Source organism: Peromyscus leucopus, chromosome 19, assembly GCF_004664715.2.
Source record: "Peromyscus leucopus breed LL Stock chromosome 19, UCI_PerLeu_2.1, whole genome shotgun sequence".
NCBI classification, from domain to species: Eukaryota; Metazoa; Chordata; class Mammalia; order Rodentia; family Cricetidae; genus Peromyscus; species Peromyscus leucopus.
In genome coordinates, this window is record NC_051079.1 from 42,142,693 (window position 1) to 42,166,012 (window position 23,320).

Below are 23,320 nucleotides of genomic sequence, written 5' to 3' on the forward strand. Positions count from 1 at the left end.
TCCCGCCTTCATCCAATCAAGGGCAAACATACATCCTGAAGTACTTCCTGCCGGTGTACCTCCTGCCTACATGTGATCAAGCCTATATCCTGTGCAGCTGGACCAACCAAGCTTGTTTATAGAAGAGAAAACATGTGACTTGTTACCTTCCATGAAAAACAGCCCCCATCATTCCAGGAAGTTATCTGTCCTTGGGCAAGTGAGGCTTACAGGTTAGAGACATTTTTTGTTGTTTAATAGATCTTTTAAGCACAGTAATTTAAACAAAACAACTTTAGCCACAACAGACCTGGCTTTTCCAAACCTGACTCAGCATACCCAGGCTCATTACTGCTATTTATCTTTGAGCTATGTATAAAATAGAGATCACAGCCCCAATTTGGCAATCTTAAATGTTAGCAGAAACTAATCTAAATTCCTTGCTTTAGGTATTCATAGGGACATCCAACCAGGAAAATTACATGAAGTTTTGCCAAGAATGTGTGCAAGAAGTAATTATGCAGACATTCCTTTGTTATCTATTAATATCAGTTGCCTGGCACTCTATCAGCAAAGGGAAAAAAAGTGACCCTGATCTTTCAATTTATACATTCTGAAAGAGATAAGACGAAACAATAGATCCTATTTGGGAAGAAACAGGCTGTTATTTTTGTGGTAAACAAAACAGGCTTTGAGCAAATCCTGTTATCATCAGATAAAGACCAGGAAAGATTGGTGGCTGAGATTAGAATTCCAAGGAATTTATTCTAAGTTGTATTGGAAGGAGAACAGAACTGCAGATGAGACCTGGGAAGCTGTTGTGAATGTCAGGAGAAGAGCAGGAGCCAGGGGCTGGGTTAGCGCCAAGGAAGTACATGAAGAGGGTTGGAACTATCCGGGCTGCTGGTCCTCAAGACAAGTCAAGAACATAGGAGCCTCATCTCTGCCAGGAATCATTCAAATGACTGCACAATAGATTACTAGATGTAGCTTATGTAATTAATATGCACAAATAGATCAAAGCTAGTAAACACATGATTTTTAAAGCCAATGTTCTTACTTCGCATTAGTGGACAACTCTAGCTGAGTTTCAGTAAAAGAGAGGAATAGTGTCCATGGAATACAATCCAGTTGAGTCTTCCAAAGAGCTGGGTAACCAGCCCCGGCGACACTGAGAAAGAAGCTGGAAAAGGCAGGTGTCACTAGCTGCTATGACATTTTTTTTTTTTTCTTTTTTCTTTTTTTTTTTTTTTTTTTTTTGGTTTTTTGAGACAGGGTTTCTCTGTGTAGCTTTGCGCCTGTCCTGGATCTCACTCTGTAGACCAGGATGGCCTCGAACTCACAAAGATCTGCCTGCCTCTGCCTCCCGAGTGCTGGGATTAAAGGCGCCCAGCTTCACTATGACATTTTGAAGTCTATATATTTCAATAAATACTGCATTCTTTTTTTTTAAATATATTTTATTTTATTTTTATGTGCATTTGTGTTTTTTTTGCCATGGGTGTCAGGGTCCCCTGAAACTGGAGTTACAGACAGGTGTGAGCTGCCATGTGGGTGCTGGGAATTGAACTCGGGTCCTCTGGAAGAAGAGTCAGCGCTCTTAACCCCTGAGCCATCTCTCCAGCCCATAAAACTGCATTCTTGAGTTTTAGAAAATCTATCACATCAGTGGCTAATAGGTTATTAGGAAGAAAGGTTTAGATCTTCTATATTCAAAATGTGACGATGCAAATCTTTCTTTGCTAGCAATAACCTGCAATAGAACAATTTCTTCTCGTTTTTCTTTGAGATAGTCTCACTCCAAGTAGCCCTGGCTGGCCTGGAACTCGCTATGTAGACCCAAATGGCCTAGAACTCAGAGATTCTTTTGCCTCTGCCTTCAGAGTGCTGGGATTAAATGGTTGGGCCAACACTAACAACGAAGAATAATTTGAGAATTCAGCTTGACTACACTCCAATATCATGGAGATTATAAAAAAAAAAAGTACAAGTTAACAGTAGTCAACACAAAGGAGGGGACACAGCCAGGTGGTGGTGGCAGTGCACGCCTTTAATCCCAGCACTGGGGAGGCAGAGGCAGGCGGATCTCTGTGAGTTCAAGGCCAGCCTGATCTACAGAGCGAGATCCAGGACAGCTAGTTTTGTTACACAGGGAACCAAAAGAAAAAAGGAAAAAAGGGAGAGAGGGCAACTCAGTTTCTGATGACATTGCCAGGACTCCAAGGTGCTTGGTTTAATGTATAAATTGACGATATTTCTCTATAAAATACAATAGTCACACACGCAAGAATCTCAGGCTCCCAAGATTTGAAGAAACAATCACCACTTACTGAAGCCTTTATTTTCATAAAGCTGACAATAAATAATAGTATATTAATATCCATAACAAGCGTGCAACTGGGCAAGATACAGACACCTATGCCTAGCCACAGGTACAGCCTAGTGTAAATAGCTGTTGTTCGTTCTTTCTTTGTAGACACATATGAAGTGATGTTGATGGGTTCACATTTCATAACTGGAAATTACCTTGAATACTGTGTTGCCTGAGATGAAGATTTATGAATGTCCACTAGGGGATAAGGAGGTGGCTCTATGGTAAAGAGTGTGTATTGCTTTTCCAGAGGACCTAGGTTCAGTTCCCAGCACCCATGTCAGGTGGCTCAGAACCGCCTCTAATTCAGCTTCGGAGAATCTGGTGTCTAGCCTCTGCAGGCCACTGCACTCAGGTGGCATGCATTTACGCATGCATAAACAAATAAAAAAAATAAATTAATTTTAAAAATGTTGCTGGGCAGTGGTGGCACCTGCCTTTAATCCCAGCACAGAGGAGGTAGAGGCAGGCTGATCTCTGAGTTCGAAACCAGCCTGGTCTACAGAGCGAATTCTAGGACAGCCAGGGCTACACAGAGAAACCCTGCCTCGAGAACAAAACAAAAAATGTCCAATAAACTTGTGGTCTGACATTTAGCTAGTATTCTGTGTTGTCAAAATTGTAGCCACTTATAAGGCTTTTTTGAGGGCAAAGTAGGGACAAGCTGATAAATATTTCCTGGCACAATGAAGGCCAGCTAGTGTGCCACCGTCGTGAGCCACAGTTTCAGTACCCTAAGTGGTTACGTGAGGGTTAGCCAAAACTAAACAGCAAGCGGCGAGTTGGGGCTTGGGTGAAGGCTTCCTGAACGTTCGCACAGAGCTATTTCCACTAAGGCGCCACCGACACTCCTGTTCCGTTTTTAAGATTGCATTTTACAGAATTGACAAATGTGGCCTATCCCGCTCAGCTTCACCTCAACTGTGCCGCGAAGCCGTGGGACCTGCGTGCAAGGTGAGAGGAAATTAACAATTGAATGGGGTCTTTAGGGCAGTTGGAGAAATTCCTCTTGTGCTCCATTCGTTTAATTATGACATAGTTCAACAGCCTCTGAGAAATGTCCAACCTGGGAACACTTGTCCGCAGGGGCGTGTGGGCTATTGGCTGTGGCTCCCAATCCCATTCCTCAGTCAGGTGTCCGAGAGAGGCGAGGCGTAAGCGAACAAGGGAGTTTTGTTTAGAATACCTCCAAAAGCCAGCCAAGTGGCAAATGTGGACATCTGTGCTAGACTGTGGCTGTCCTGTTCCTGTTTTTCAGTCTAATCTGTCGAGATAACCATTTCCCCCATTCTCTTAAACAAACACAGACTTCCTTGTTTAAACACTGTAACAGTCCCAACCGAACACACAGCTTTTAATCACTCGGTGTTAAGTACACTCACGAGAGCCCGAGAAAAGAATCAAAACATCTTAAATATAAACTAGCTGATTGTGCTCCTCTGCAAAGCCCAGGAAAGAGAGAAACCTGGAATTCCAGATAAAAGGAATGCAGTAGTGTAGGGGAAACTACCAGGGATTTTAAAATAACAAAGGAATTAGAAACTTAGAAACACAATTGCAAACTCAATCCAACTATGAGAGAAAGAGAGAGAGAGAGAGAGAGAGAGAGAGAGAGAGAGAGAGAGAGAGAGATCATGTTGTAGTTTCTTTATATATATATATATATATATATATATATATATATATGTATGTATATATTATTTTACAATACCATTCAGTTCTACATATCAGCCATGGGTTCCCCTATTCTCCCCCTTCCACCCCCTCCCCTTACCCCCAGCCTACCCTCCATTCCCACCTCTTCCAGGACAAGTCCTCCCCCGAGGACTGCGATCAACCTGGTAGACTCAGTCCAGGCAGGTCCAGTCCCTTCCTCCCAGACTGAGCCAAGCGTCCCTGCATAAGCTCCAGGTTTCAAACAGCCAACTCATGCAATGAGCACAGGACTCGGTCCCACTGCCTAGTTGCCTCCCAACCTGATCAAGACAATCAACTGTCTCACCTATTCAGAGGGCCTGATCCAGCTGGGGGCCCCTCAGCCTTTGATTCATAGTTCATGTGTTTCCATTCATTTGGCTATTTTTTTTTTTCAATAATTGAGTAAAACTGAAATTTATTATAAGCCACAGTCGTCCTAGGGACCTCCATGCCATATATATATAGCCTCCATGGTTCTATGGGTTGTGGTCTGATTGTTCTTTATTTTATATCTAGAATCCACCTATGAGTGAGTACATACCATAACTGTCTTTCTGGGTTTGGGTTACCTCACTCAGGATGATTTTTTTCTAGTTCCATCCATTTGCCTGCAAATTTCATGCTTTCATTGTAGTTTCTTATTCAGTAAAAGTGGTAAGTTTCACAAATGTAAGTCCCTGTGCTCATGTGCTCAGGCCTGCTGTTCTTAGGAAAGCTACTTAAAACCAGGGCAAGGTTGTTTGCCAGCCGGCTCCCTCCTGAAAGCCCTTTAGCAGAAAGCTGTCACCATGGCGAACATTCTTTCCCACTCCTGAGGTGTTCTGGGTCATTTCCTAATATTTGAGACTAGAAGTGTGAAGAGCTGGGGAGGGGACGGTCCCAGGGAAATAATCAAGGACGCTGACAGTGCTGACAGGTCTCACACCTTAGTGTGGCTACTCTCAAGTTCACTGACAAAACAGCCAAACACAGCCTCAGACAGGAAGTTAAAACCTACATGCCTACAGAAAACCCATGATGGTTTTTTTACTTAGAGAAAGCAAATGGATGATAAATGATTCAGATTCCTCACTGCTGATGCTTGTCTTAGAGACTAACCTGCTTTGTGTCACATCCAGGATTCTTGACATACTCAGGTGACTTTCTGTAAGCGAGTAAAACCTTCCTGAGTTTTTCCGAGACAGGGTTTCCTTGTGTAGTCCTGGCTGTCCTAGAACTTGATCTTGCCGGGCGGTGGTGGCGCACGCCTTTAATCCCAGCACTTGGGAGGCAGAGGCAGGCAGATCTCTGTGAGGTCGAAGCCACCCTGGGCTACAGAGTGAGTTCCAGGACAGGCTCCAAAGCTACATGAGAAACCATGTCTCAAAAAACCAAAAAAAACAAAAAAAAAAAAAAACCAAACTGTAGCTAGAGTTTTCCTGCCTGGCCCACAGTCAGGACAAATCTTTGTCACCCGCCAGTCCCACAGCCGCTCAGACCCAACCAAATAAACACAGAGACTTATACTGCTTAAAAACTGTATGGCCGTGGCAGGCTTCTTGCTAACTGTTCTTATAGCTTAAATTAACCATTTCCATAAATCTATACCTTGCCACGTGGCTGGTGGCTTACTGGTGTCTTCACATGCTGCTGGTCATGGCGGCGGCTGCAGTGTCTCTCTGCCTCAGCCTTCCGCTTCCCAGAATTCTCCTCTCTCCTTGTCCCACCTACTTCCTGCCTGGCCACTGGCCAACCAGTGTTTTATTTATTGACCAATCAGAGCAATTTGACATACAGACCGTCCCACAGCACCAAACAAACAAAACAAAACACCTCAATCTCTAGGCAAGGCTGGCCTCAAATTCACAGAGATCCACCTGCCTCGGCTTCCCGGGTGCAGGGATTAAAGGCGTGTGCCACCAATGCCCAACTCAGACTTAGTCTCTTTATCTGTGAAGTAAGATGAAAATCACTTCCGAAGTTCTCGGGAAGATGGAAGGACACTTCATTTACACTGGTGAGTGCTTTATAAAATTAGAACTTATCAAATAGGCTCTCATCAACACCTCATCATAATTGGATACCATTCTGACTGATGTAAAATTTAGGTTAATAGAGTTTATATATAACATGAATTACCAGCTTCATGCAATTAGAAATTAATTTAATATTGCAATACAATATCCTGTTTCAGAGATATGACACCTAGAGTGCCAGTCATATGTAAAAGTCCCTATGGAAGGGAAAAAAAATAGCTAAAATGTTCAGGTTTCCCAGCCATTCCAACACAGCTGGTCCACAACTGGACTCAAGTGGGACCCAGACTCTGAGCTCTGGCCTCTGTCCACTTTGTGCAAGGCTGTGTGAAAATGCAATCTTCTCAGCTGGAGAACAGCCATTGATTGGAACTGGCTGTCCCGATCAGATCTTTTTTTTTTCCTGGAAGAAAAAGTCAAGGTTGAGTGTGGGCAAAGATCAAGAAGAACTAAGCTTACGTAGTGGCCAAGTCCCAGTGCTGGGAATACCAGAGGCCTGTGCTGACAGGACATGGGCAGCGGTCGGAGAGCACTGGATTGGGACAGTCCAGAAGCCAGTCATGGGCCATCCATGAGATTAGTTCTAATCACACTTTATTGCTTTATGGCCACCTACACCACATACCCTAGTCAAAGTAGACAGATTGATATTGTTTTGTGACTTGAATTTTCAGTCCTGATTGTATCTTCTGTGGTTCTGAAGGCACTCAAATGTCCCAAAGTCTACATCAGCGCTCACCCAAGCGCAGGCCTCTCATGACCTTAGTCTAAGATTTTATTTCTGGATTCTGATAGCTGCTACCAAAGAGTAAATGATGAAACTAATCAGGATTTCTCAGGCTCAAACTCTGCACATTAGTTAAATATTTATTAAAAAGCTACTGTACATAAGATACATTGCCAGGTACAGGGAACAACTAAAATTAAAAGTTCTCTTTGGCTCTTTTTCTTCTTCGGTTGTTTTGTCTTATTCTGATTGCTTTATTTTTATCTTATTATATTTTACTTTATTGTATTATTATTCCTTAAATGCTTGTTTGCTTGTTTTTTCTTTTTTTGTTTTTTTCGAGACAGGGTTTCTCCGTGTAGTTTTGGAGCCTGTCCTGGATCTCGCTCTGTAGAACAGGCTGGCCTCCAACTCACAGAGATCCTCTTGGCTCTGCCTCCCAAGTGCCGGGATTAGAGGCATGCGCCACCGCCCAGCCTGTTTGTTTTCTAAGAAGAGACAGAAAGGGCGTGGCACCAAATGGGTGGCAGTTGTCGAGGTACTGGGAGAGGGAGGGGGAAGGGAAACCATAATCAGAATATATTGTAGGAAAAAAAATCTATTTTCAAAAAAAGGGTAAAATTGGATACTATATTGACCTAAATGTTAAACTGAACACCAACAAATGGATTTGGACCTCTTTCTCTCAGAAGAGGGGACGCCCAGGGAGTATGTGCGCACCTATTCTTTCCCCACCAAACAGGTAAGGTCTCCCTTTCAGGCCCTTCACTCACACATACTTCTGAGCTGTGATGATTCGTTTCAGTTGTCGATTTGTCAAAGCTTGTCTGGCTGGGGTTGGCTTATGGGCAAGTCTATGGGGGATTTTCTCGATTGTCTTAATTGATGTGGGAAGGACCAATCCAAAACCGGGTGGGCGGTACCATTCCCCTGGACTAGCAGAGAAAGCTGGCTGACCACTAAGCACGTGTGCGTTCAGTTCTCTCTCTGCTCTTGACTGTGGGTATAACGTGACCTGTGGCTTCAACTTCCTGTCCCCTGGCCTTCCCTGTAGGAATGGACTACCACCTGGAATTGTAAGCTAAAATAAACCTCTTCTCTTCCAAAACATAATGATAATAATAATAATAATAAATGCAACCTCTGTCCCTCCCCCCAAATAAGGGTGTCCCTGCCAGCAATGTGGGTCAGTGATTAAAGGCAATTGCCACCAATTTGATGGCCTTGAGTTCCATTACCATGACCCACGTGGTGGAAGAAAAAAAACAGCTGACCGGTGCATATGCACAGTGGCATGTATGTACACATGCTCATGTGTGTGCCTGTGCACACATACACAGCATACACACACACATACACACACACACACACACACACACACAGGAAATAAACAAATGTAATTTCGTTTTTAAGCTCCAACTTGACGAAGTTGATGGGTTCACAAGTACCGTCGTTTAGAGGGCAAGGAATGCTTGAGAGGAGAGCAAAACATCCGCCTCCTGGGTGTGGATAACTGTAAACACCTTGAGATACAAGTGAGATTTTCACAAAACAAAGCCGTGACAGGGAAGAAGAAGGCTGGGTAAGAACAGTGGGTGTTATTTAGAGAACAGCAAGCTTCTAGGTGCTCAGTGCTCTGCGGGTGTACAGGCAGCTGGCAGAGAAAGGCTAAGATGAAAGGAAGTTTGGAGCCAGAGAAGGAGGGACTTGAAATGTCAGAAGACAGAACTCAGGTGATTTAGTAGGTAACGGCGTCTAGTGAGGTTTTCAACAGGGATGATATAATCAGTCAAGTTGGAGTCTGACACATGCTTCCACGCTTGAGTAACTTTTCTGGGAAAATATGACTTTATCAAAATATCTTTATGAATAAAATAATGTACACTATAAAATATGAATAAGCAATAGAAGCACAATAAAGACGAAGAGAGTAAATGGTGTGATATTTAGGCACAATATGTCATCCATTTTGCCTCAGCAGAGGAAGGTGTCAGTGTTTTCTTCCAAATAATCCTTCCAAGTTGCTCACTGCCGCCAGACTTCTCCTCTTCCATGAGCACAGAACGGACTCTTGCCATTCTTCTGTCCCTTCCTTAGGCTGCAACATGGTGTGGATTTGATGAAGATGACCTGCACTGAGAAGGAACTGTAATGTCCCCTCATAATTCCTGTGTGTAGATCGGCATGGCCTATTTTATAGTAAACCAATTGACCTGTGCAGTAAGAGATATGAAGTGCTCACACCCATTGGCCCAGCATGCCCATGCCTGGGTGTCTAGTCTCGGGTGGGAAATTTTAAAAAACAGAAGCTGGGGGCTGTAAAGGTGGCTCTGAGCATGGATACTAGTGTTCAGTTCCCAGCACCCACATGGCAGCTCACAAACCCTCTGTAACTCCAGTCCCAAGGGATCTGACACCCACTTCTGACCTCCAAAGGTACCAGGCACAAAAGTGGTGCATAGATACACATGCAAGCAAAGCATCCATATGCATAATAAAAGTTAATTAAAAACGAAGTAGAAGAAAGTGATGTGAACTAATAAAAATCAAATATTATACACTGATATTTACATATGATATAGTAACTACAGAAGCAATTACAGTAAAGATAGAATAGTGTTATACTTATGAAAAAATGAGCAGAAACTTCAAACTTTTTAAATAGAAAGGAGTCTTGGATATTGAACTGAGTATTTCATGAACCATTATACACCTAGTTTAAAATAACTCTGAAGACTGGGTAGGAAATATAGCAATGGATCCACGTGAAAGATATACCGTTGTTTACAGATGATGTAAACGCCAAATCATTGGAAGAAGCTGAAGGACAGTAGATTAAAAGAAAAAAAATAACACCAGTTGTGTCACGATCATTTTATTAAAGGTGGCAGAGTTTTCCTCTATTTTGTTTCCAAAAGCTGTTATGTCATTATCAGAGACTAAAGCAAACCTCTAATAATACAACATGGAAGAAAAAAATCAAATAGCCCTGAATGATTTCTTTCTCAACAGATGTCACAGGAGCTCAGAGCACTATGGAGGCCCTCAGAAGCCCTTAAGCGGCCAAAGCCACAGAGTGTCTAGTGAACCATGAATTTCACAACTTTGTCCTCTTTGGGTCTGAAGAGGAGAGTGAAAGGGGAGCAGGATGATTGTACACTATGTGCTTGAGTTATAGAACTAGCATGTGACTCAACCTTATGTCTGTTCTCCAGGACTACGTGGAGAGTGCACGGCTTCCTCCTTCTTCCTCTGAGAATGAGAAACAAGAAATAAGCAATCAAACACTGGCAATAAAATCAGCTGCCAGTTGATGTCAGCTCCACTGATTTAGATATAGCGCTATCTCTCTTTTTAAGTAAGCCAGTGAAAATAAAATGCTTTCCTCACAATGAGGCCATTAGCTGAAACAATGATAAAGACCCTTAAATGTCTTATCATTAGATAGCTGTTGGTTTCAGATGGTTTTAGCATTATCTCCAGGTTTCTAAGAGTAATCATTCCTCCAGAATTGCTAATAATTCTACAGCATGCACAGCAACTAAAAGAACAAGAAAATAAATCTAGAAATCAAATTATTAGTTCACGATTATTTAAATATTGCTCAATAATTAATGTTCATCTTAGGCTAACAGAGTTTTAAAGTGAAGGTCTGATACAAAGGCAGTTGGTGCCACTAAATGAAAGATTCTGCTTTGGGAACTTTAATTATTTACATGAGATTTTATCATTCATTTAAACTCGACCTTTGGCGAGGCTACCATTCATAACGTGTAAGAGAGAAACAAATATTCTCCCCTGAATCCATTTTGTATGTAGCTTCTTCCCGCCATTGTTGGAGGGTCAGACCTGGTTCTATGGCCTGGAGTTATTTTCTGTGTGTGGTACAAACATCTTTCACGCTGCTGCCGCTCCCAACTATTGTGAGGAAGATGTAGGGAAAGAGGATGAAGCCTTGGCAGGGTTCCACACTTCACTCCAAGGAGGAGGCAAAGGTTAAGACTGAGGAAAATTAGGCAGACAAGCATGTGTGGCTGAGAGAAAGGCTTCCTATTCTGCAGAGGCTGAGTCCCCGGACACCAGCACAAGAAAGGCCGGTGAACGAGATCAGGTCGACTTCCTCTGCTTGCTCAGTAATGCTGGCCATATTCCCTTCCGAAAGACAAGTCATCCATGCACCAGAGTTCAGAGCCGCATTGTAAAATGTTTCCGAACTCCTGGTGACAACATACTGACACAGGTCCAAGGGACAGGCCCCAGAAGGCTTTTCCAGGCCTGGCCTCAGCGTCCTGTGAGAATTTTTCAGAGCTAGCACTCTGCATGCCAATGAAATCCAAACCTCTGATTATGCAACAGACCAAGACGGTCTAAAAACATGTGCTAAAGGAATGAGCCAGCAGCATTCTGAAGGGGAAGCCTGTCTTCCAGAATCTCGGGATGGTGCTGAGTTAGTCTGAGGCTTAATGAAGAATTTTTTTTTTAATGTTCAAGGGAGGTGATTCTGAGTATCTTTGCACTCTATACTCATACAGCACAGAACCTAGTAAAATCACTTCGGAGATGAACTCTGAGTCAGAAGCAGGAGTTTTGCTGTTGTTGTTTTAATGTGAATGCATGGATTAACACCCCAGATTTCCTTTATAATTCTGGATATATTATTTTTGTTTCCCCACAACGATTCTCATCAGTTATGACATCAGTTCCCAGGGAAGATTGACCGACTCGACATAATACCTCGTACAAGAATGAAATTCCTGTAGCTAACATTGCCTATGACACAATGGTTTAAAGGCCAATTGGCCTCTGCTTTACTGAACAGCTCAGCAGTAAGTCAGACGCTGCTACGGAAATTGTACATTAAAATCAGATGTGTACAAATGTCTTTATTTAATTTTTTGGCATATATGAATTTTTTTAAGTCTCTGCTAAAAATAAAAATTTGAGAAGACCCTGTGGCTTTCCTTCCTCTCTCTCTCTCTCTCTCTCCCTCCTCCTCCCTCCCTCCCTCCTCCCTCCCTCCTCCTCTCTCTCTCTCTCTCTCTCTCTCTCTCCTTTTTAATGACAGCTGACCCACAGCTATGCTGCTAAGATACACCGGCTTGTGGAGTGACTAGTATTGTTCCAACAGCGTTCCCTGCCCCCCTCAAAGGAAGGTTTCAGGAAGTCGGTTATCTTCACAGTCTGAGGTATTCCTTAATGCTTCCAGGAACAAAGGCATTTCTCCCAGGTCATTTAAGAGTATAGCAGATACTGTTAAATAATCCCCAAGTAGCCAAACCTCTATCTAGACTAGGCGCTGTTTTCCAGAGTCCTGGCTCTCAGCCACCATGCACAAATGGTTCATCTAGTCACTAGCAAACTCTCTTCTAAACAAAGTAACTCAGTGGTTCTGGGGCATGATGATTCTACTTCATATTTACTAAGAATAAGCTACATTTGCTCCTAAACTTGCATATATATATTAAAAAAAATTTGAGTACCTGCTCCATTTTAAAATATATTACATTTAATTTTTTTATTTTTGGATGTATGTGTGTGTATGTGTATGAGTACATATACATCACAGCATGTGGCCAGAGGACAATTTGTAGGAATCAGTTTTCTTCTTCCACTATGTGACTCTTGGGAACCAGATTCAAATCTTCAGTCTTGAGAGCAGGAGCCTTGACCTACCGAGACATTTTCTTCACATGCTGAGCCATCTTGGTGCCTCCCCGCCCCCACCCACCCCCTCCATTTAGAAAAAATTGAAACCAAAGAAACCATGCCCTTGAGAAACTCAAGGAAAAGTGATGATACAAAAACCAAACAGCAGCAAATCAATGAGCCAAAGGTGTGCGATGAATGTACATTTCTGTGCTTTTAAGTGAAAAGCAAACCTTTAGGATGAGCGTGCCCTACTCAGGATTTCATGTGATTTGACTTTCTTTTCTTTAGCTTACAAGCTACCAACCCTACTAGTGTTTTTTCTCTTTCTTTTTATTTTTCCTCCAGGCTATCATCACTGTACATGGCGTTATATGATGCCATTAACACACATTCCACACCCCTCCCTCCCTCCTGTGGTCCTCTTTTCCCCCAGATCTCTTCCTTTTTACTTTACATCGTGTATACGTTTTTGATCGAGTCTATCCATATAAAATGTAGGAACCACAAGCGAGAGGAACCGTGTGCTGTTTGTCTTTCTCGGACTGACTTAATGGGATTGAAATGAGTACCTCCAGCTACATCATTTCTCTTGCAAGTGAATTACCACATTTTTCCTTATGGCTAAAAGACATTCCGTTGAGTCGCGGTCCACACTTTCCTTAGCCACTCCTCTGTCGTTGGACACCCCGGTTGGGCCCATTACTTAGCTCTTGTGAACAGTGCTGCAGTCAGCATTGACACACACAAGCGTCTCTGCGATATGTTCATTTGGGGGTCTTTGGTAAATGCTCCCGAGTAGTTTAGCTGGGTCAAATGGTAGATGTAGCATGAATCTTAAAAGTTCTTAATAATAAAAACAAACCTGAGGCCAGTTATTGGGGTGAATGCTGGAAGAGCAGAGAAGTAGAACAAGTCACAGCTACTTCACCTTGTTAATTCCTCAGCTGATCCTGTTTCCTCAGACTGGATGCCCCAGAGTCCTCATCCAGAATGAATCTCAGCTGAACTGCTGCTAAAAGCTTACAAGCTTAACCAGCCAAATACTACTAGTTTCTGGTCTTCATGTCTTATATATCTTTCTGCCTTCTACCATCACTCCCTGGGATTAAAGGCTCACTTCTTGGGATTAAAGGCTTGTGTCATCATGCCTGACTGTTTCCAGTGTGGCCTTGAACTCACAGAGATCCAGAGGGATTTTTGCCTCTGGAATGCTATGATTAAAGGCGTGTGCTACCACTGTGTATCCTCTATATTTAATATTGTGTCTGTCTTGTTCTCTGACCCCAGATAAATGTATTAGCGTGCACAATATTTTGGGGAACACAATACCACCACAGGTAGATTTATTTTTAATTTTTTTTTTGACAAATTTCCATAGTGTCTGCATTATTCTCACTACCACCATCAGGTGGAAGCTTCTCTTTTCTTTGTACTTTCACCAGCATTCATTGTTATTTATTTATTTATTTAAAGATTTATAGACTGGGTGGTGGTGGTGCACGCCTTTAATCCCAGCACTCGGGAGGCAGAGGCAGGCGGATCTCTGTGAGTTCGAGGTCAGCCTGGGCTACCAAGTGAGTTCCAGGAAAGGTGCAAAGCTACACAGAGAAACCCTGTCTCGAAAAACAAAGCAAACAAACAAACAAAAAGTTTATTTATTTATTATGTATACAGTATTCTGCCTACATACCAGAAGAGGGCCCCAGATCTCATTATGGATGGTTGTGAGCCACCATGTGGTTGCTGGGAACTGAACTCAGGACCTCTGGAAGAGCAACCAGTGCTCTTAACCACTGAGCCACCTCTCCAGCCTCGTTATTTATTTTCTTAATGAGTGCTGCCCTGACTTGGGTTATATGTGCTCCCACTGTAGTTTCAATTTGCATTTTTCTGGTAGCTAGTGAGACTGAATAGCTTTTCATATGCTCATTGGTCATTTGTATTTCATTTGTGGAGAACTGTCCATTCAATTCATTAGCCCACTTATGGGTTGCAGCTTTTGACTTCTTGTCATTTAGTATTCTGAGTTCTTTATATATCCTAGTTATTAATCCTCTAACAAATATATAACTAGAAAAGATTCTCTTACATTTTTTCTTTTTTCTTTTCTTTTTTTTTTTTGGTTTTTTTGAGATAGCGTTTCTCTGTGTAGTTTTGGTTCCTGTCCTGGATCTCGTTCTGTAGACCAGGCTGGCCTCGAACTCTCAGAGATCTGCCTGGCTCTGCCTCCCAAATGCTGGGATTAAAGGCATGCACCACCACTGCCCGGCAATTTTCTTACATTTTATAGGCTATCTCTCCATATATTAATTATTGACTATGCTGTGCAGAGCTTTTTAATTTCTTAAGTTCCCATTCATCAGTTATTGACATCATCTCCTGAGCAACTGGACCCCCATTCAGAAAGTGTCTGCTTATGCCTATATCTTGCAGTAATTTCCCTCTAATGGATTTCAAGTTTTGTGGCTTGCAATAAGGACCTTTGATGTTGTTAGCATTCAGTTAGCATCTGTATTGGCCTGCCCTTAGGCAGGATATGTCCTCAGCTGTAGGCACTAAGAGCACCCTTGTGCACATTCTCTACTTTCCCTTATAAAAGGTAGGCCTTGCCCACCACGCAACTCTTTTACTTCCCTTGCTCTCGTCCCCAGGGACTGGTCTCTCCCTCCTTCTCCGCCCTTCCCCCCAATAATCATCCCATGTGAGCCCTGTTGTAAGACACAACTCCTTCTTGATGCTTTTAAATTACAACAGGTGTGTTTGGAAATGACTTTTATACAGGAGAGCTAGTCTTGTTTTTCTACATGTTGATTTCCAGTTTCCCCGGCACCATTTGTTAAAGACGCTGTCTTTTCTCCAATGTGTACTCTTGATATCTTCATTAAAAGCCAAGTGGCTAATACTTTCACTTTATCTTTGACTCCTTTCTTCATGTGAGAACATTTCTCCTCCAATATATAGACTGTTGGAGAATGAAAGAAGTTGGTATCACACATAATTCAGGAAACTATTGGGTTAAAACAGGAAAGAGTGTGGAGACTGAGGCTGGGATGTAGGTCAGTTGGGAGAGTGTCTGCTTACCCTGCATGAGGTTCCAAGTTTGATCCCCAACAGCACATTAACCAGGTGTACTACTGCATGGGCATAATCCCAGCACTGAAGAGTAGAAAATGACAAATTCTTGAATGTTTAAGAGAAGGAGTTAAGAAGACTCTAAGGAAGAGAGTAGGTGCGGGAGGTAGCAACTTGAAATGACACAGAAAATCCAAGAGACAAAAGCTGATGGCACCAGGCAGTGGTGACCCAAGCCTTTAATTCCAGTACTCAGGAGGCAGAGGCAGGCGGATCTCTCAGTTTGAGGCTAGCCTGGTCTACATAGTGAGTTCCAGGACAGCAGGGATACACAGTGAAACCCTCTCCAAACAAACAAACAAAAAGCTGATGGCTGCAACTTGTAATCCAGAGCCTGACAGAATGAAACAGGCAGATCACCATGAGTTCAAGGCCAGCCTGGAGCACAGTGCATCTCAAAAGGGATACAAGACGTTTAGATAGAAATGTCTGATGAAAAAACAAACAAACAAAACAGAAATATAAGTCTGAACCTTGAGAGAGAGAGAGTGCAATGATAGTAATCCAGGCTAGAAATAGCACAGACCATAGTAGCTGAAGTCCCGAGGCTTGAGGAAACTTCAAGAAATCAAGACAGAAATGGCTTAGGGGGCAAACCTGTGATGGAGAGGGAAAGTTGGTGAAGAGTCACTAAGGAGATGAGAGAGTTCAGAAAGCAAAGAGGAGAATTAAAATTCAACCTGATCTTAGCACCAAGGGAGCAGAGAACTGGGGAAGTGACTGATGGTCAGGGATATGGTCTTCAGGTAAGTGCCATTTAATCTGTCTGTCAGTCACCAGACTCTCAGCAGAAAGATGGGAGACAATAGCAGAATTCCAAAGGCTAAAGATTTAGTACCGAGTATAGAACAAAAGGCAAGGACAATAGAAAGTTCATTAGCTTTGACGATGAACAGAAAGAAAGGCAACATTACATCTTTGGAGGGAAGAGAGTAAACATCTATGGTCATTGAGGATATTATGAATGGGGGGAAAAGCCACTTAAGACGGAGTTGTCAATAGAGATCAAAAAGGGTAGCTGGGGAGATGGCTCAGTGGTTAAAAGCACTTGCTGCTCTTTCAGAGGACCTTGTCTCAATTCTCAGCACACACATAATGGCTCACAACTGCCTGTAACTATTGTCCCAGGGGAGCTGATGCCTTCTTATGGTCTCTGTGAGCATCAGTCAAGTGGTACCCAAACATACCTGTAGACAAGACACCCATACACTTACTTTTGTCCAGATGATCTGTTATTAAAGTGGAGTATTGTAATCGCCCACTAATAGATTGATATTATCTCTGTCTTTAATTACAGTAGTACATTTCTTATGAAATTAAGTGCACCAGAGTTTGGTGCATATATGTTTAGGATAATAATGTCTTCTTGGTTAACTGTTCATTTGATTAGAATGAAGTATCTTTCTTTATCTCTTCCGATTATCTTTAGCTTGAAGTCTATTTTGTCAGATACCATGATAGGGACATCTGCTTGCTTCCTGGTCATATTTGTAATTTTGTTCTTCCTTTTATTCTAAAGTAGTACCTATCTACCTATCTTTAAAGTTGTGTTTCTTTTTTTTTTTTTTTTTTTTTTTTTGGTTTTACGAGACAGGGTTTCTCTGTGTAGCTTTGCACCTTTCCTGAAACTCACTTGGTAGCCCAGGCTGGCCTTGAACTCACAGAGATCCACCTACCTCTGCCTCCCGAGTGCTGGGATTAAAGGCGTGCGCCACCACTGCCCGGCTAAAGTTGTGTTTCTTATAGACAACAGATAGATAGATTTTGTTTCCTTATGCAGCCATCCTGTGTCTTTTGATTAGACAATCAGGGCCATTAATATTTAAAGGTATTATTGAAAGGTGCATGTTGATTAGTCATTGTGTTGTTGATTTTTGGTGGTGATGGCATTCCTTGTGGGACTTTTTATTTTAGTAATAATGGCTTCATATTTCTTTATGCAATCTCCTGATGATTTTCATTCCTCTCTTTAGCCTCAAATACTGCATCCTATATTTTCTTAAGCTGTGGTTTGTTGGGTATAATTTTTTTTAGGCAATTGATATCATGAAAAGCTTTTTTTTTTTTTATCCTTCACCTATGGCAGGTAATTCTGTTGGGTGTATTAGACTAGGTGGGCTATTATGGCATTTTAGGAGTTGGAATGCATTATTGCTCCAGGCTCCTTTGGCTTTCAAAGTTTCCTTTGAGAAGTCAGCTGTTACTCTGATGAGTTCCCTTTGTATGTGATTTTTGTTTTTTCTCTTGCAGTTTTCAACACTCTTTCTTTGCTCTGTATACTTGGTGTTTTAACTATGATATGCGGGCTGTGGAAATTTTCTTTTCTGGTCTTGCCTATTTGATATTCTGGGTGCTTCATGTACCTTGTATGAGCATGTTTTTTCTTAGTTTGGGGAAATTTTCTTTTATGATCTTCTTGAAGATCTGGTCTATGTCATTGATCTGGGACTCATCTCTCTCATCTATGGCTATGATTTGCCGGTTTGTTCTTTTCATGGTATCCCACATTTCCTACATGTTCCTTTCCTGAGTTTTATTTTTTTCATATTCTTTTATATATGTATATATATATGAATATATTCAAAAATATATTTTTTCATATAATTTTATTTCATATAGATGCTCTACTCTATGTTTGAGTCCTGGTACTTGTCTTCCGCTTGAGTCACTCTACTTACAAGGCTTCCTTTGAGCTTTCTAGCTGGGCTCTTGGGTTTTTCAATTCAATATTCATTTCTGCTTGAGTCTTCTCCAATGTTTCTTTCCCTTTACTAAGTTCCATTTTCAAATCTTGCTTGTCTTTATCATGTCCATTAGCCTTAATGTTTGTGTTTTCTTGGCATCATTTGGGTAGAATCCATTATGTTCTTTCTAAATTCAGTGAGCTGTTCCTTTAAATTCCTTGAATTATTTGATGAAGTTTGTGATTCTCCTTTAGATTCTGTGTCCTGGGGTTCAGCTAGGTAATTCTCATCAGTAGACATCTCTGTAGAACAGGGGGCTTGGAGGTGAAGTACAATCTTCATCTTTCATATTCTTTGTATTTTTGTGTTGAGATCTAGGCATGTGAACTCTTTTTTTTTTTTTTTTTTTTTTTTTTTTTTTAGTTTTGTGTCTGATTTGGACAGAGCATAGTTGGAACAGAAGAGTGGATGTTTGGCTCTGGCTGGGCCTAGAAGTTGAATAAGCCTTAAGTGGAATGAAGTCAAGTAGACACCAGAGCTGGGTTGATATATAGAATGTGAATTCTGTTCTAAGCTTAGAGTTTGGGGGTTGGGACTGGTGGAAGGAGGGAAAGACCAGGTGAGCTCATCTGGCTAAATACTAGAGGAGAATGTGTAGGATTTGGCTGGGTGGGAAGGTTGGGTGTGACTTGGGTGGGCCTGTAGATTGGGAGCAGGCAGAGGAATCCCAGAAGAAACCTAGAGATTGATGGCGGCACAAGCAGGGGAGGTCAGACTAAGCCAGGGTATTGGATATGGGACCCTGCCTAGGTCTACAGGGTTGGGGAGGGTCAGTGGAGGGAGGATCAGGTGGACGTAGTCAACTAGACCCTAGAGAAGGAATGTGTGGGATCTGGCTGGGTGGAGAGGTTGAATGGTGGGGAAAAAAAGCACACACATAAATCTGAGAGAGAGAGAGGGGGGAGAGAAAGAGAGAGAGAGAGAGAGAGAGAGAGAGAGAGAGAGAGAGAGAGAGAGAGAGAACATAAAAGTAGGCAAAGACCTCAAGGTCAGCCTTGGTTGCTATATAACAAGTTCAAGGCTAGATCAAGGCTAGCCTGGGGTGTGTGAGAATGTCTCAAAAGAACAAAACCACAAAACCAAATAAACAAAAAGAAAAAGCAAAAACCAAACAAATAAGCAAACAAAACTCTTGTGCTTTCTATCACTGCTATAAAACATATGAACTCAATCTTAGCTTCAAAACTGAAGGGCTTATTTTGTTCCACAGCTCCCTGTATTTCAGTCCATCATCATGACCCCCTGCTTTTGAGCCTGTGGTGAACAGTGTATTATGGTACAGGAAACGGCTCTTCTTACAGCATCTGAGAAACAAAGACAGGAAGAGCCTAAGGTCTGATAGCCACTTCAAGAACACACCACCATTGACCTGACTTCCTCTTGCAAGACTCCACCTCTCCAAGCTTCTGCCCTTTCTCAATAGCACAATGTGCTGGAAAGCACATGAGTCTTTGTGAGGCATTCCAGACATAAACTATAGCCCCTCGTTTCTTAAAAACAAGAGAAAAGGAAGAAAGAGGAAAGAGAACCGAGGTGATTAAGGTTTTCTTATCTGCTGGCTTCCATTTTCTTCCTCACTAACACCGTCTTAGAAAAAGGTCAAATTGGTATTTAGTGAATAAGCATCATGAGTGTCATATGATCAGTTCAGGTAAGGGTTGGGGGTTCCACCCACACATGTATGTAAGAGAAGTACTTATCAGATGGGCAAGTCATTATTAGGTCATGCAATGATCTTACAAACATTCCGTACCACTCAAACACAAGAAAAATATCTTTTTGTTGTTGTTGCTTTTCAATTTGGGTAAGCAAGCATTCAACAGTCACGTTACAGGTAGCCAGCAAAAGATCACATTCAAACTTGGGGGATTTGCTCTTGAAGTTTGGTTGGGCAGCACAGTCATGTGGAGTCCCACTTTTCCGAGACAAACACATGGTGGAGCAGCAGGCATAGTAGATCATTGTTTTGCCAAATAGTTTGTTCCTCCATTTTTTATAGGAGCCTGAGTTCAACACACACATTTCCTGTAGGAATGGCTGGTGTTTCTCCATGAAGTTTCGCCAGGCTCTGTGGGTGTTTGTGTTTTGAAAAGTAAAGCCTTGTATCAACAATAAGAATTTCCTCTCCTCCTGCAATACAAGTCCCCATGATATGCCTCTTAACCCACACACAGCCAGTTAAAAGGGCACTAGGTTAGACCACTTACCAGGTAGACTCACACATGCTCTGTAGAAAGCCTACAGAGCCAAGGCATTTGGAGATAAACATGGAAGGACTCAGGGATTGCTAGTTTATTTCTGTCTTATGTTGAAACAAGGACTGATTTTTCAGGAACATGGAAAGAGATAAACACTGTTTCCAGTGCTCATGAACAACGCCCTCACTAATGTTTCAGGAAGAGGGAAAGAGCATGCTGCCCTCACTAATGTTTCAGGGAGAGGGAAAGAGCATGCTGTGGGTTTAAAGCATGGGGGGGGGGGCTTGAGTGGGGAGGGTTCTCCCAAGGCCTTGCTTTCCCAAGACATCTCCCCTGTGGGATTGCCCCAGTCCCACACAGGCTCATTTCCCTCTTGCTGATGAGGACACTGTAAGTGAGTCACCTCGCTTTATGAGTCACCTTTAAGAAGAGGAAAGCCCCAGAGAAGAAATTATCATTAGAACGTTATAAATTAGCGGATCAAATTAGCCTGCTGGCTACAGAGATTTAGATTGAGAACAATTAAGGACAGAAAACAAAGAGGACCAAAAAAAGTCTCCACTCTAGATGAACCAAGGAAGAGCCATCCTGGGTGGCAAGCTCCCCAAGGCGCAGCATCCCTGAGTCACCAGCAGGGATAGAAGTGGCTCACATGGGCCTTAACTGCCAAGGGACTCAGTGGCTTGTAGATTGGACCCATTCCTGAAGAAACCTTTAATAAGGTTGCCTGAATATAGCTTACCAGACTGCTCCACAAATAAAACTCTAGCCTACTGACCCCACCCACCCACCACACATACACCACAGTGGCTGGTTCTTCTTCGGTCAGAGGGAGAGGAGACTACCAGGTGGGCACTTAAACCTGATTACTTAGACCTCTTCTGACATCCAGTCCGGGATGCTGGAATAATACTGCTGCAAACACGCAAGGCCGAGCTTAGGATTTCCAGGCTTGTGATTAGCTAAGACTGAGAGTAAACATTTTGATTTCTTTAATTAATGGAATGATTCCAGCTCAATTTTCCAATTGTTTCTTGACTGAAGGCAAGTACAGAGAAATCAGAGGCTTGCAAATATATTCATTTATTCAGTGAGGGAACCTATCCTTTTATGCTCTGCTTAATGTTTTTTGGTTATTTTTTTTTAAATGAAAAGTATATTTAAAAACAAACAGAAAATGGAATACATGGAATGGCTATTGCATTCTTCAAACTTTATTCCCTTACTCTTCAACACCAATTGTCTTGGTTATTCATATTTTTAGATGAGATAATGGATGTCATTGAGGTTAACTAACTCACCCAATGACATAGAATTCAGGCTCTAACAAGATTTTTTCTATATAGGGAATATATTCTGTCTTATCCTTTGAGCTACAAAATCGAGACTTTACACATATCACCCTGCATTCGATGCTGAAAGTTAAATGTACCGATATAATCCACGAATATTTCTGGCCCAAGTAAGGTTCTTACTAAGTATCTCTTTTAAATAAAGAAGTCCCATTCGTAGAATAAAATTCAACAGATTGAAATGTGGCAAACCATTCTAGAAGTTGAACTGCTAGATAGTAAAATGAAGTTTTGTTTGTTTTGTAAATTAAAGCAAACTCAAAGGGAAAATGGGACGAAGTCCTTTAAGTTGACTGCATACTATCCTGTGTTTCCACTATGGCCGCTTATGCACACCCGACTAGGATGTTTGAAATGATAATGGCCTGGAAGAGAAACTATTCCTGTTCCTATCGCCATGGCAAGTCTTTATATACTCTGGTGTTTAGCTCAAATGTTTACTAAACTGATCATTAGATTCCCTTGAAATATAGTGTCAGACTTACTAGCAGATCTATGATCATTATTTTATAGTCTATTCTGTGGTACAGAACAAACTAGCAAGTAGGTCACAGATTTCCTTAAGTTAGAGTGAAAGAAAAAAAAAATAAGTAGGTTGCATCCCATACGATTTAAAAACAGTTTTAAGTGACATTGAAAAAAAAAAATAGATATTCAAGAACCAAGTTGACGATTTTATCTCTTCCTCTTTGTGCTGTTCTGTTTTGTTTGTTTACACCCACTTTATGAGAGGCATCTCTTCATTTAAAAACATGGAGGGAGCCGGGCAGTAGTGGCGCACGCCTTTAATCCCAGCACTCAGGAGGCAGAGGCAGGAGGATCTCTGTGAGTTCGAGGCCAGCCTGGGTTACCAAGTGAGTTCCAGGAAAGGCGCAAAGCTACACAGAGAAACCCTGTCTCGAAAAACAAAACAAACAAACAAACAAAAAAACATGGAGGAAGTATTGATTTCAATGATGAGCTGAGTCCTCAGCTGCGTAGAGGTGTGATTTGGGACCAGCAGCTAGCTATCGGACTGTTGGAGACATCCACGCTTCTGAGCCAGAGGAAAACAGACCTTGGCCAGCGATGCTATAGGCTGGGACACAGCGGACCACAGGGGATGAGGACAAGGGACCTCTGATGGCAGCAAGGTGGACAAAGTTTGCAGTTTTGCTTTGGAATCCCTGGGGGAGGGGCACTGTCATTTTTAACCACTAGAGAAAAGCAGATGGGAGCACAATTATCACGGATTGGGGTGTGAGGGGTGTCAGAGACTGTACCAAGTCAAGGAGGACCCCAAACATGTGAGTCTCCCCATAAGAAGAAACAAAAGGAGATGAATCATGAATTATTTGACGTTTGACCACTTCCCCAGTGGATACAAGGCTACAAAAACCTGCTACAAATCAGTTCTTAGGTCAAACGTTTCTCCAGGACTTTAGAGAACACTGGAAAAATTTCTAAGGACAGTCA